This window comes from Scylla paramamosain, unplaced genomic scaffold, assembly GCF_035594125.1.
Source record: "Scylla paramamosain isolate STU-SP2022 unplaced genomic scaffold, ASM3559412v1 Contig26, whole genome shotgun sequence".
Lineage (NCBI taxonomy): Eukaryota > Metazoa > Arthropoda > Malacostraca > Decapoda > Portunidae > Scylla > Scylla paramamosain.
In genome coordinates this window covers 867501-882130 of record NW_026973691.1, presented here as the reverse complement: position 1 = coordinate 882130, position 14630 = coordinate 867501, and the positions used below count along the sequence as shown (strand labels likewise).

General features: G+C 38.5%; 1 protein-coding gene across 7 annotated transcripts in view; it reads right to left on the bottom strand.

Annotated features, from left to right (window-relative positions):
- The window catches only part of LOC135097600 (uncharacterized), a 32617-nt gene that overhangs the window by 17511 nt on the left and 476 nt on the right, over positions 1 to 14630 (bottom strand). For 3 of the 7 annotated variants that reach the window (XM_063999525.1, XM_063999524.1, XM_063999530.1), the window contains exons 2-3: positions 13034 to 13206; positions 8574 to 8744 (exon numbers count right to left, since the gene is read on the bottom strand). The gene's annotated coding sequence lies outside the window, so the exon portion shown is untranslated. Of the gene's footprint in view, positions 1 to 13; positions 652 to 1693; positions 1800 to 8526; positions 8745 to 13033; positions 13207 to 14630 lie in introns of those variants that run through there. The other 4 variants (XM_063999528.1, XM_063999529.1, XM_063999526.1 and 1 more) reach the window with 4 other exon arrangements.

Genomic DNA, 14630 nt, shown 5'->3' with positions numbered 1-14630 from the left:
AGGTCATACTTACTAGTAATTCACATAAAATAACACCAGTCAGGAAGAAATTAGGTGATGACTCTTACATTTCATGTACCAAAACAAACTTGCAGTTGGTTGTAAACCAAACCTGGTGACAACTGCAGGATTCACTGCGCTTCTTAGTATGATGCCATTATTCCTTGAGGTAAGACACACCTCCATACAACTGGAATTGTACCTATCTTTTAAGATTCTTACCTTGCATACATGTTCAACAAAACTTGAAGCTAATGAGAAACTATTGCATTCTTAAAAAATAGCTTACTACCTAACAAAATAAATGATTTTATAAGTGAAGAGAGTGTCATGAAGTAGGGCGACTTATGGTGATGGTTTGTACTGAATATTTCAAATAAAAATACATTGTAGAGAATAAGGTGAATCTGTTTTCACACATCCTTATGCTTTGAAAATGTACTAAAATATACAACTAGGATCATGTGTAGAATGATGATAAAAAAATGTGATGTACAAACTTTATTACAATCTGGCCTCTGACAATGTCACTGTCTATGCCACATTTGTTTACATCTCACAGCAGGATTAGTCTAAGTACTGGTGTTGGTAGGTCCTAGCAAATATTAAGGTTTTTTAAATGTAAAATATTGAGATCTAATAAGGATCTGAATACATATAAGAGGGTTTCAAATGTCAGGTGAAACCCTCCACTTCATATTCAGAGCTTAAACCTGTTTACTTACCTTTTTTTTTTATGCCTGCCCAAACTGAGGTGCGTCTTATTGAGTCCATGTGTCTTATAAGCCATTAATTATGGTATAATGAAATACGAATAAGTGTCTGCATCCAGCATTTGAAGAAACTGCATAAACAATATGAAAATATTTCATTCATGCTGGCTAATATTAGGCACTGATTTAGTGTTGTCATAAGCTCAATAGTTTTTTGTACTCCAATTGGTATATATATATATATATATATATATATATATATATATATATATATATATATATATATATATATATATATATATATATATATATATATATATATATATATATATATATATATATATATATATATATATATATATATATATATATATATATATATATATATATATATATATATATATATATATATATATATATATATATATATATATATATATATATATATATATATATATATATATATATATACATATATATATATATATATATATATATATATATATATATTTACGCAAGCCCAGTGACACATCATAAAGAGTTAAGACTGCTAAACAGAGAGGGAAACCTGTGACCATAGTCCTCATGAGTAAATAAAAAAAAACTTATGTCCGTAGATATGCAAAATAACTTATTTGCTGATTGTACTACATGTAGCCCTTCATCTCTCAAATTATAATGCAATATTTTTCAGGCACCAAAGATTTTTCAAGGGGAGTGCATTAATGATGCATATATCAAGTTTGTCTAAATCTGAAATGTTTGAGGTGCATTTATCACATTTAAACCTAGTCAATTTCACATAAAGCAATGGCAATCAAGTGGAATAGAGAAGCTCCAGTGGGGAATTATATGAAACAGACATTTTCTGATGTTGCTGTATCATATGCTTAATTGCCATACTTTTAAACCTTCTGCCAATGCTGGTGATCACCTGGCCAAACTGCACCAGACAATCAAGATAGTGGGGAAGTCCTTACTTTAAAAAAAATCCAAAGTTCACCAAGGTTGTCAATCAGCGGGGTGGGCAAGCATGAGTGGTCACCAATGCTTACATCTCATATTCCTGCCCAACTCAGCACATCACTGACAGAAAAAGATGTATGAGAAACACGAATTTGTTTACATCTGCTGCAGTCACCATGGCAACCAGCAAAGAAGTGACGGTTTGTTGGGCTACTCCTTTATCATTTTTTGATAAGGAAATCCTCATTAACATGGTAAAAGAGCAAATTAATGTAATAAATAACAAGAACACAAAGTTTTATACAGTAAACAAGAAGGCAATGGAGTGGCTAAGAAGTTTTGTGATGAGTGGGCATCACAAGACTCACCAGCACGTGAGGAAAATGTGAAAAAACATCAGAAATGGATGTGAAACATTGTTTGACATTGTTTATGATGTTATATAATGCATGGCAATATGAACTGGGTGACATTGATGTGTGTGTGTGTGTGTGTGTGTGTGTGTGTGTATTTACCTAGTTGTATTGTACAGGGCATGAGCCAAAGTTCATTTTGTCCTGTCTCCATAACCATGCTTATTCAGTTTCTCTTTAAACATGTGTACACCGTTTGCCAAAACCACTTCTTTCTTCGAATCATTCCAGATTTCAAGAGTTCGATACGGGAAACTATTTTTTGATGTAGCTCAAACATCCACTCTTTATTTTATTCTCAAACAGATGAGAAACACTGTTTATGAAGTTGTATTATGTATGACGTGAATAGGGTGATGTTGGTATCTGTGTGTGTGTGTGTGTGTGTGTGTGTGTGTGTGTGTGTGTGTGTGTGTGTGTGTGTGTGTGTGTGTGTGTGTGTGTGTGTGTGTGTGTGTGTGTGTGTGTGTGCGTGTGCATTGTACAGGGCACAAGCCAAAGTTTATTTTGTCCTGTCTCCATAACCATATTTATCCAGTTTCTCTTTAAACATGTGTACACTGTTTGCCACAACCACCTCTTCCTTCAAATCATTCCAGATTTCAACAGTTTGATACAGGAAGCTGCATTTCTTGGTGCCGCTCAAACATCCACTCTTCTTTATTTTCTTCCCATGTCCCCTCGCCCATCTCTCTCCCTCCTCCATCTGTGATAGCAAGTCAGTTCGGTCTATTCTTCCTATATTGTTTACTAATTTGTACATTGTTATCAGGTCTCCTCTTACTCTTCTCTCTTGTAGCGTTGGTAATCCCATCTCTTCAAGTCTTTCTTCATAGCTTAAGTCTTTCAGTTCTGGTACCATCTTTGTTGCTATCCTCTGTATTCTTTCCAGTTTCTGTATATCTTTTTTTCCTATTTGGAGCCCAAACTAATGCTGCGTGCTCCAATTTAGGTTATATCATTCTTGTTATAATTTTCTTCATTACTTCTCTATCTAAATAGTTAAATGCCACCCTAATGTCTGTTAAAAGGCTGTATGTAGAGCCAAATATTATGTTTATGTGCCTTCTTTTTCTTCATGAATTTTTTGTTATTATTTCTCTTTCCATTTTGTAATTCAATGAAGATATCTTTTTACTTTTTCCTATTTCCAACACATGGCATTTTCTGGCATTGAATTCTAGTTTCCATCTTTGGCTCTATGTATGTATCTTGTCAATATCCTTTTGTAACTCCTTGCAGTCATTTTCATCCTTTACTATTTTCATTATTTTTGCATCATCAGCAAAAAGGTTTATATAACTATTTAGATCCTCTGTCATATCATTTACATATATTTGAAACATAATAGGTGCCAACACAGATCCTTGTGGTACCTCACTTGTCACTTTGCGCCAACTTGAATTAGCGTCTCTGATTACTGTTCTCAATTCCTTCCCTTGTCAATAATCTTCTGTCTATCTCAACATTGCTCCCTTTAGCCCTCCTTCATTCTCTGACTTCCACATAAGACTTTTGTGTTGAACTTTATCAAATGCTTTTTTAGAGATCCAGGTGTACTGCACAAACCCATCCATCCCTCTCTTGCACTCCATCTATTACTCTTGTATAGAAGCTCAGTAGATCTGTGACACAGGATATCCCTTTCCTGAATCCAAATTGCTTTTCTGTAATTATCTTTTCATCTTCTAAATACTGCACCCATCTGTCTTTAATCACTATTTCACAAAGCTTGCTTACAATACATGTTAGTGACACTAGTCTGTAATTCAATGGTTCCATTTAACTTCCCTGTTTGTATATTGGGACTTTGTTAGCTCTTTTCCATTCCCTTGGTACTTTTCCTTCTCTCAACAATATGTTAATTATATCCCATATGGATTTTTCCATTTGTTCTCTGCATTCTTTTAATATCCATCCATTTACTTGATCTGGTCCCACAGCTTTTCTAACATCCAGCTCTTCAGCAGTTTCTTGATTTGTTGTCTCTTTACTTGTATTTCCTGTATTCCCTCATTCTGTGATACCACTTTCAGTGCCACAAAATCAGTTTCCTTTGTAAATGTGGACTGAAAACTCTCATTCATTAGTTCACTCATCTCCTCAGTAGTTTCATAAATTCTTCCTTCTCTTCTTAACTTGTTTATGTCATCCCTATGTTTCATTTTCCTGTTTATGTATCTGTAGAAGAGTTTGGGCTCTTCCTTGCATTTTCTTATTATCTCACTTTCAAAATTTCTTTCTTCTTCTTTTCTTATTATACCATATTCATTCCTTGCCTTTCTGTATTCTTCCCTAGTATTTGTGTTCAGTTGTCTCATCATTTCCTCCAAGCCCTGTCCTTTTTCCTTTTTGCTTCTACTCACCTGCCATTATACCATTCATGCTTCCAAATTTACACTTTATAACTTGGCACAAACTGTTGCACCCCCTCTCTATACTTACTCAAAAATATCTCATTTTTCTTGCACTACTTTACCTTTAAATAGTTCTTCCCAGTTAATTTCTCCATAAAATTTATTAAGTTCTGCAAAGTTTGCCTAAGAATAGTTCTGTCTCCCATTTCAAAATTGTTCATTCCTGTGCAACACTTTTTCCTCCTGTGGCATTATTTCTATTGTCACATGATCACTTCTTCCCAGTGGACTCAGACAATGTATACTTGGTCTACTTTCTAGGATTTTTTGTAAACACTAAGTCCAACTGTGATGGTTCTTCTTCTTTGTATCTTGTAAGTTCGTTCACCCACTGTCTCATTGTATTCACCATCATGGTAAGCATGGTATGCTGGTGATATCACCATGCACTTTTTCACATCTTTTCGTAGACGTCCAACCCTTCAGGAAGAAAACAGTTCATGCAGGGAAGCCACACAACGCCTGACTTCTGATCTCTCAAAAATTTCTGATCGGAGCAAAGCAAACTTGGTATTGTTCAATGCCTCAAAAACTCAATTCCTCCATCTATCAACTCAACACAACCTTCCAGACAACTATCCCCTCTTCTTCAATGACACTCAACTGTCCCCCTCTTCTACACTGAACATCTTTACTTATATTCTGAACTGGAAACTTCACATCTCATCTCTAGCTAAAACATCTTCTATGAAGTTAGGTGTTCTGAGACATCTCCATTATTTTTTCTCACCCTTCCAGCTACTAACTCTGTACAGGAGCCTTATCTGTCTATGTATGGAGTATGATTCACATGTCTGGGGGATTCCACTCATACCAGTCTTCTAGACAGGATGGAATCAAAAGCTTTTCATCTCATCAACTCTCTTCTGTCTTCAGCCTCTTTCTCATTGCTGCAATGATGCATCTCTAGCTGTCTTCTACCACTATTTTCATGCTAACTGCTCTTCTGATCTTGCTAACTGCACGTCTCCCCTCCTCCCATGGCCTCACTGCACAAGACTTGTTTCTCTCACCCATGTTCTGTCCACCTCTCTAATGCAAGAGTTAACCAGTATTCTCAGTCAGTCACTCATCCCTTTCTCTGGTAAACTCTGGAACTCCCTGCCTGCTACTGTATTTCCACCTTCCTATGATTTGAACTCTTTCAAGAGGGAGGTTTCAAAACATATATCCTTCAATTCTTGACTACTACTTCTGACCCAATCCAGGTCTGATATCACAGTGAGCTTTTTTTTTTATTGGATTTTTGTTTCCCTTTGCCAGTGTCCCTCCTACATAAAAAAAATAAATAAGTAAATATATATGAAAAATAAGTTCACTCCATGACCCAACATTTTCTTTCACTTCCATCTTCTGCCAGTTCATTCCTTTAGTGTTGAAGCTGCCTACTAAAAGCACTTTGTTACTTTTCCTTATCATTTCCTGTGCTATTTCTTGTTTTTAGTTGTATAGTTTTATATCCATCAGTCTCCCATGCATTAGTTTTTGGTGGTATGTACATCACAGTAACTTTCCTTTTTTTCATTTCATTTGATCTTAATCACAACACTCAAAGTCTCTTAGTATAATTTCCATTAAATAAACCACATCTGGTTTATTGTTCTTTAGATAGCCTTTAAGTTCCATTTGGCTCAACACCAAACCATCTACATTAGTATACATAATCTTTAAACTTCTGCTTGGTGTGGTATCTTTGTGGCACCATTTCCTCACTTTCATGTCCACAACTTTCCAAGTAAATCTCCTCGCTTGTTCTTGTGTTCTCTCCTCATTTTTTGACTGGGCCTCTACTCTACTACTTTCCTCTACTTTACTCTTTCAGTTTACTTCTCTCTCCTTTATTCATATTTATTCATTCCTTCTACTTTTGCCAATTTTCTTGTTCTTTGCAAGACATATTTCACTGCTGTTTGTGCCATGAATCTTATTTTCATTGGTCTTGTTCCATTTTCATTGTATTTTCCAATCCTGTAAACCTCTTCAATTTGTTCAACTATCTCCTCTCCTTCCTCCACCACTTCTGCTATAATTTCCTTAGTCTTTTTTGCCTCTCCTTTCTCTCTAGCTATTTTCATTAGTAAGTTCTTCTCCTTGACCCCAAATACCACCACAAACATCTTTCTCTGTACAATGTCTCTCACAAGATTACTTTTTTTCCTTTATTATTTTAATCAATTGCTTTTCCATGTCCTTATTGTGTTCCTGTTGCTGTTGCCTTATGATCTTATCTATATTCACCTTTTGTTGTTGTTCTCTCTCTTCTTTCCAACTTTTGACTTCTGCTGTCACTGACTCTTTCACTTTCCCAACCTTAATCTCTCTCTCTCTCTCTCTCTCTCTCTCTCTCTCTCTCTCTCTCTCTCTCTCTCTCTCTCTCTCTCTCTCTCTCTCTCTCTCTTTCTCTCTCTCTCTCTCTCTCTCTCTCTCTCTCTCTCTCTCTCTTGTAAAGCTTTCTTTAACTCCTCACTCTCTTCCTTGAGTTTCTTGATTTCTTTATAGTACTTCTTGTTTAAGTTCACTATTATTGTCACCTCTTCTCTCAGTTCTTTGTTTTCTTTTTCTCTTTCCATCTTCCTCTTCTTCATCTCTATTATATCACTGGATATCTTTTTACATTGCCACCACCCACCTCTCTCTCTCTTCCTTCCATGTCTTTATTATTGCTACTAAATTATGATTTTATCATATTTTCACATTTTCTTCAATTTTCCATATTTGTTTATTTGTATAAGCTACATTGAGGTCTTCTTCCTTGAAACCCTCAAAAATATTTGCTGTGTCCGCCACCATCTTCCTTCTTGGTATCACTGACAAGACAATGTTTACCCATACACTACTCTCCCATTCACCTTTTTGCTCACTTCCCAATTTACACTTCACTTTCCCTGCACTCACACATCACACAATTCCCTATTATAGAGACAGGACTCAAGCTCGGGCCCCCTGTACAACCAAAACTTAGGTAACTCCTTAGAGCTGCTGTGGATGTGTCCAATTAGCTGGGCAGCACAGTGTGTGTGTGTGTGTGTGTGTACTAACAATAGAGGGTGTACCATGAATTAAGGTACATACCTAAGGATATGATAGTTCAACTAATCCTAGGTCAAAAATACTCTATACACACACATGCTGTTTGCTTTATTTTGTGAGAAATTAACCTGTAAGTTGTGTATTGTGGGAGCGGCTTCCCTGGGATCAGTCTCCTGATGATGGATAGGTGGAATAGCCAGCAAGATCCCCTCACCTAACACCAATGGATTTCTTTCCTTTGGGGACTCATGAAATCCTTGGTATACAAGAACAAATCACGTTACAGAGAGGAGTTGATTCACAGCATTAAGGAAGCTGCAGAGCAGATAAGGAATGACAGGAGCAAAAAGATGCACTTTGGCTATTACTTGATTGACAAGGCTTGCCATTTAAATGTCAAGATGATAACTGTCAAAGGGGATGACATTTGCAGTGAACTGCCATGTGTGTTTTAAAAAGTAGCACTGAATAACCACTGTATTGCTGTGTTACCTGCACATTTTCTTCACTGGCACATACAAAAATTTAATCTGTTATTTGCTATTTCCTGTAAGGATTTGACTGCATACAATGTACACAAAAATTTATCACTTAATGCTATGCAGCATCACGCGAGTACGTAGCGAGCCAAGGAGGGGAGGAAGGAGGCGGAGGCACACCCAGGCAAGCAGCTCCCGCAACTCACAACTTAGCTACACATTAATTTCTCACAAAATAAAACAAAACACAGCATATGTATATAGAGTATTTTCAACTTAGAATTACTTGAACTATCATACCTAAAGTGTGTACCTAAACTTGCAGGACACCCTGTAAAAAACTAAGAAAAACACAACAATCTACTGCTAAAACACAGGGCATTACAAGCTTAATTCCTATACAGTTATTTCCAGTAGTCAGGATAAAGTCAGGTTACACTGGTTTAGGTAACATAAGATAAGACTAGATTCACATGCATACACATGCAGGCACACTATATGTACACACCAGCATATGTGAGGAACTGGTACAGCCTGTCCTGGGAGTCCACGTACCTTCCTATCTTGGTCACTTCAGACGCGCCTCTTCCGGTAACGCAGACAGTGACATTCATGGGGCCGACCAGCTTAGCCTTGGAGCGACAAGTAACCTTCTCCCTTGTCAGTGTGTCACAGAGCTCCAGGTTGTCGTCCACTATATCACAGGGGATGCCTCCAACAAAGGCCCTGTTATGAGAGTTAAGGATGTGAGGTAAGGCTACAGCTTGAAATGTGCATTCCCCAATATCCCAGTGCCTTTTCTTTATTAACAGGCTCTAATAGTGTTTGGAGCTCCCCTGATTGGAGTGGTAATTTAAAAGATTTTAGTGGATGTTATCAGGGTTTTCAAGGGCATTTTCATGATTCAAGTAATGGTTTAATAAGGTTAGTAATAGTTTAACAGACTTTAATTGATGTTACCAGGGTTTTCAAGGGTGTTTTTATGATCAAGTAATGGTTTAATAATGCTAGTGACAGTTTAACAAGTTTCAGTGGATGTTGTCAGGGTTTGCAAGGATGTCTCTGTGATTCAAGTAATGGTTTAAAAGGGTTAATGATACTGTAACAGGTTTTAGCAGATGTTGTTATGGTTTGCAAGGGTGTTTTCATGATTCCAGTAACAGATTAAGGAAGTACAGTGATTAAAACTAAACTAAAAACTCCACAACACAACACATACTTGGTAAAAACATTCCCACTCTTAGCTTCACTGGAGACAAGATCAGTGTTGTTATGGTTTGCAAGGGTGTTTTCATGATTCCAGTAACAGATTAAGGAAGGACAGTGATTAAAACTAAACTAAAAACTCCACAACACAACACATACTTGGTAAAAACATTCCCACTCTTAGCTTCACTGGAGACAAGATCAGTGTGGTCAAGCTTGCAGTGTTAGCTGTTGTGGAAACTGCCATGAAGATCCAAAAGAGAGCCTGGCAATGACCAAAGAAGAGCTACTGTCTCAATAGTATGTGACCCTTGCCCAGCCATACTAAGGAGAGAGTGACACAGGAGGATGAGGAGATGAGGAGATGAGAGGAGACATGAGAGAAAATGTAGAACTGGGAGAGAAAGGGAGGAGGAGATGTGTACGAGTGCAATACATGCTGTGGGTGTAAGGGGATGACCTCTAATGAAAGGTAAGAAGGGAATAGAGTGCTAGAGAGAGAGAGAGAGAGAGAGAGAGAGAGAGAGAGAGAGAGAGAGAGAGAGAGAGAGAGAGAGAGAGAGAGAGAGAGAGGAGAGAGAGAGAGAGAGAGAGAGAGAGAGAGAGAGAGCGAGAGAGAGAGAGAGAGAGAGAGAGAGAGAGAGAGAGAGAGAGAAGAGAGAGAAGATGAGAGCATGCAAGAACATAAATACTCGTAAATGGAGAGAAGAATAGTGAAAGAGATGAGAGAATGAGTTAGTGCATACAAAAATGAGAAAACATGCATAAACAAAAATAAATGAAGCTCAGAATGATGAGAGAGAGAGAGAGAGAGAGAGAGAGAGAGAGAGAGAGAGAGAGAGAGAGAGAGAGAGAGAGAGAGAGAGAGAGAGAGAGAGAGAGAGAGAGAGAGAGAGAGAGAGAGAGAGAGAGAGAGAGAGAGAAAAGTGGGGAGACAAATGCTGAGAGAGAAAGAGATGAGAGAAGGAGAGAGTTGGTGTACAAATCTGGCTGTTGTAGCTGCCCAAGCTGAATAAAAAGATACAAGTTAATGGTATTTTCAAAGGACACATACCACTTAAAGTTCAAAGAAGGGATGGATGCAGATTAATTCATGTGTGTGTGTGTGTGTGTGTGTGTGTGTGTGTGTGTGTGTGTGATGTGTGTGTGTTGTGTGTGTGTGTGTGTGTGTGTGTGTGTGTGTGTGTGTGTGTGTGTGTGTGTTCCAGATTTCTGCAGTACTTTGCAGGAAACTGTTCTTCTTAATATCCTCCTACACACACCCTTCTTCTTCATCTTCTCATGCCCTCTCGTGCTTCTAAAGTCTCTCACCACCTAATTACTCTGGTCCAATTTTTCACAGTCTGACAAAATCCAATACAAGGCCATCAGATCACCTCTCTCTCTTCTCTTCCAAGGGTGGGTAGGTTTAGTTTGTCTCTCTTCACATGATAAGTCTGATAGGTTCAGAGACAACTTTGTCGCTGCTCATTGTATTCTTTCTAATTTCTTTATGTCCCTTTTAGTGCTGGGAGACCACATCGCTGCTGCATATTTCAAACTAGGTCTTATCATTGTCAGTTACATCCCTAATCATCTCTTCATCCAGGTAGTTGAATGTTGTTCTTATGTTTCTCACCAGATTATATGTTTCCCCTGTCTTTCCTTCTTACCATGTACCTCTGAGGACAACTTATCAGTGACAGTAATTCCAGGGTCTTTCTCTTCACTCTTCACTTTTATTTCCTCATTACCCAATTTATAACTGAAGACTGGCATCACACAACTATGCCCAAACTTTTAACACTCCTCATCTTTTTATGTTAAACTCCATTTTCCAAGTGTCACTCCAATCCCAAATCACATTCAGATCTCCCTGTAGAGCTTCACAATCCTCTGTCCTTCTCCACTTTTCCCATCAATTTTGCATCATCAGCAAATAGACTCATGTAACTATTCACCCCTTCCATCACATCATTCACACAGGTAGCAAACATGACTGGTGGTAGTACTGAACCCTGCAGAACACCACTAATTACCTCTCTCCATGATGACTTTTTATCTTTGACCACTGTTCTCATTTCCCTTCCTCTCAGAAAGTCACTGATCCATTGTAGGAGTGCTCCTCTCAGCCCACCAGACATTTCTCATTTCCACAACAGTCTACTGTGGGGCACCTTATCAAAATAAACACAATCTGCCCATCCCTCTCTTTCTTGTACCATATCTATGACTGGAGTAGAAACACCTTAAATTTGTTATACATTGACCTTCCTTTCCTAAATCTGAATTGTCTGTCTGTTAATATTTCTCTCTTTTCCAGATATTCACTCCATCTTTGCTTCACTATTCTTTGGCACAATTTTGCCACTACACTTGTTAATGATGGTGGTCTATAATTAAATGGTTCTTCTTTGCTTCCACTCTTATATATGGGGACTATACCTGCTTTTCTCCAATGTTGGGCACCACTCCTTCCCTTAATGAAGTTATGATGAGTTTGTAAATCATGTGTGCAGCTTGATCTCTGCATTCCTTCACCACCCAATCAGACACTCCATCAGGTCCCTGTGCCTTCCTCACATCCAAGTCTTCCTTTCATTATTCTTACCTCATCCACTGTTACCTCAATCTCACTCACTCTTCTACTCTCACATCTGCTGTCACCAGTCTACCAAATGTTCCCTCTCCAGTTGAAGACACTTTGAAAGAAGTCATTCAAAACCTCTGCAATTTGTGCTTCTTCTTCAACATGTTTACCATTTATTTTCAGTTTGTTGAACCCATTCTTATTCTTCATTTTACTGTTCTATAGAACATCCTTGGTTCATCCTTACATATGTCTATAATGTCTTTTCATGAATTCTTTATTTCTTCCCTCTTTGGAGTATTCATTTCTCTCCCTTTTATGTGTTGACTCCACTCACACTCACTTACATACTGCTCTTCTACCCTCCCTCCCTCCCTCCATTTCTGCCCATCTCTCCCATAACTCCTCTGCTTTTCCTTCCTTCTCCCTTGTCTCTATATCTCCACTTACCTCTTTCTCTTTCTCTTCTCTCTCCCTAACCCAGCCATTCACTCTCTCTCTCTCTCTCTCTCTCTCTCTCTCTCTCTCTCTCTCTCTCTCTCTCTCTCTCTCTCTCTCTGCACACACACACACCTTTTTTTCCATCTGGTTTCTTCTGCAACATGAAAACCACATCCTTCTGATATTAGTACTTAATTCTCCTCAGAGCCACCACCACCACCACCACTACTGCCACAACCACTATCATTATTTTCACCTTTATCTTTACTCAGTTGGTGTTGTTATGGTTTCCAGGGGCATTTTCATGACTGACAATGCAAGGATTTTGCAAGAGAGAAAGAAAATGCCCCATGAGAATTTTGGTGATCATCTGTATGGCCTTTGAAAATGTTTTTTTTTATGAGAAAGCAAAGCATTAAGAATACAAACAAGATAGAATTAAGCTAACACAGGAAGCTGGTAAGTTAGTTTGTTGTATACTAAATGCAAGGTCTTGTTTCTGGAAAGTTGTGCTTCAGGTTCAATCCAGTGACTGTCAAGATTAACACATCTTCCTCATAAAACTTTTCCTACAGTGCAGTATACTATAATAGACACAAACACATACAAAAATAAATATTACTACTACTACTTTTCTCCTGTAAGAGGGCCACTGGCCAGGGGCAACAAAAATTTTGAATAAAAAAAGAAAAAAAAAAAGCCCCAGTTTTACTACTACTCCAGTAGTAGTAGAAAACTATATAGACTACAGACAAATGAGTAGTAAATACAACATCAAATCAATCCTTTAGGACCAAACCTAGGCATGTTAATACATCACTGGAATTCTGTCTGCTGCTGATCCCGTCATACAGAATCCATTAGCTATTTGTGGTGGGTTCCCACGGCAGAGGCTTCACGCAGCAGCAGCACCACCACACAAGAAGCAGGCACACGCACCACACTCAGCCAGGAATGCACTTTCCAAGGCAACTGTGGATAATGAATAAAGAAAAAATAATAATTAGCCTTGAATTGATTTTCCAGAGCACCTGTGAACAGAGAAGAAATGAATAGAATAGTAAAATACTTCAGAACAGTAAATGTGGCTACATTTCAACATATTTTTTACCTGGCTGGTCTCACAAGAGAGAACCCCTTCAGGGCCAGTTCAGGGTCAGCTCACCAGCACTATCAAAAAGACACCAAAGTCTGTACATGCTTATCTAACTGCCTGGCAAGTGTGCCATCAGCCCAAGATAAATAATAAATCTGACTAGCAGCACAGCGTATATGTCACCAGCAAGAATCAAACAGATGTACACACCTGAGAAGTTGGACAAACTGTACCTAAAATCATCAACAGAAATAGATTCAGGCACACTGTTAGCAAGAAAATTCCAGATTTTCATCACTCTGAGAAAAAATGTGTGCCTGGCATCACAACAACTATAAGGAATGCTGACCGAAGTGGCTCAGATGAACAGGTCTGCTGCATTAACTGTATGGACGGCCTCTAGTGCTGACAGCAGTGGCCGAGGTGTACAAGTCTGTTGCATTAATTGTATGGATGGCCTCTAGTGCTGACAGTAGTGGCTGAGATGAACAGGTCTGCTGCATTAACTGTATGGATGGCCTCTAGTGCTGACAGGTAGTGGCTGAGGATGAACAAGTCTGTTGCATTAACTGTATGGATGGCCTCTAGTGCTGACAGTAGTGGCTGAGATGAACAAGTCTGTTGCATTAACTGTATGGATGGCCTCTAGTGCTGACAGTAGTGGCTGAGATGTACAAGTCTGTTGCATTAACTGTATGGATGGCCTCTAGTGCTGATAGAAGTGGCTGAGATGAACAAGTCTGTTGCATTAACTGTATGGATGGTCTCTAGTGCTGATAGTAGTGGCTGAGATGAACAAGTCTGTTGCATTAACTGTATGGATGGCCTCTAGTGCTGACACAAGGGGGCTGAGATGAACAGTGATTGGGGAGAGTCCATGAAAATATCTTCCAAATTTAATAATAAGATCAACCCGTAATAGTTTCTCCCTTAGAGTGAATACAAGTACAAGGTTTTAAAATGCTGATCATGACATGTTCTCAAATCCTTGATTCTTTTTCGCCCACTGTCTCTTAACTGACTCCAATAGTCCTGAGGTGAGAGACACAACCAGAATTCCAGGCTGCAGAATAAGCATGACAGGCTTGAGAGAAACCACAGATGACGTTTACTAGCCAATACCATCCCAGCCACCATCTAACTCACACCTAGCACAAGGAGGGATCTCAGAAGTAGCAGAGAGAGAGAGAGAGAGAGAGAGAGAGAGAGAGAGAGAGAGAGAGAGAGGAGAGAGAGAGAGAGAGAGAGAGAGAGAGAGAGAGAGGAGAGAGAGAGAGAAACAACAACGAAAAGTAAATTA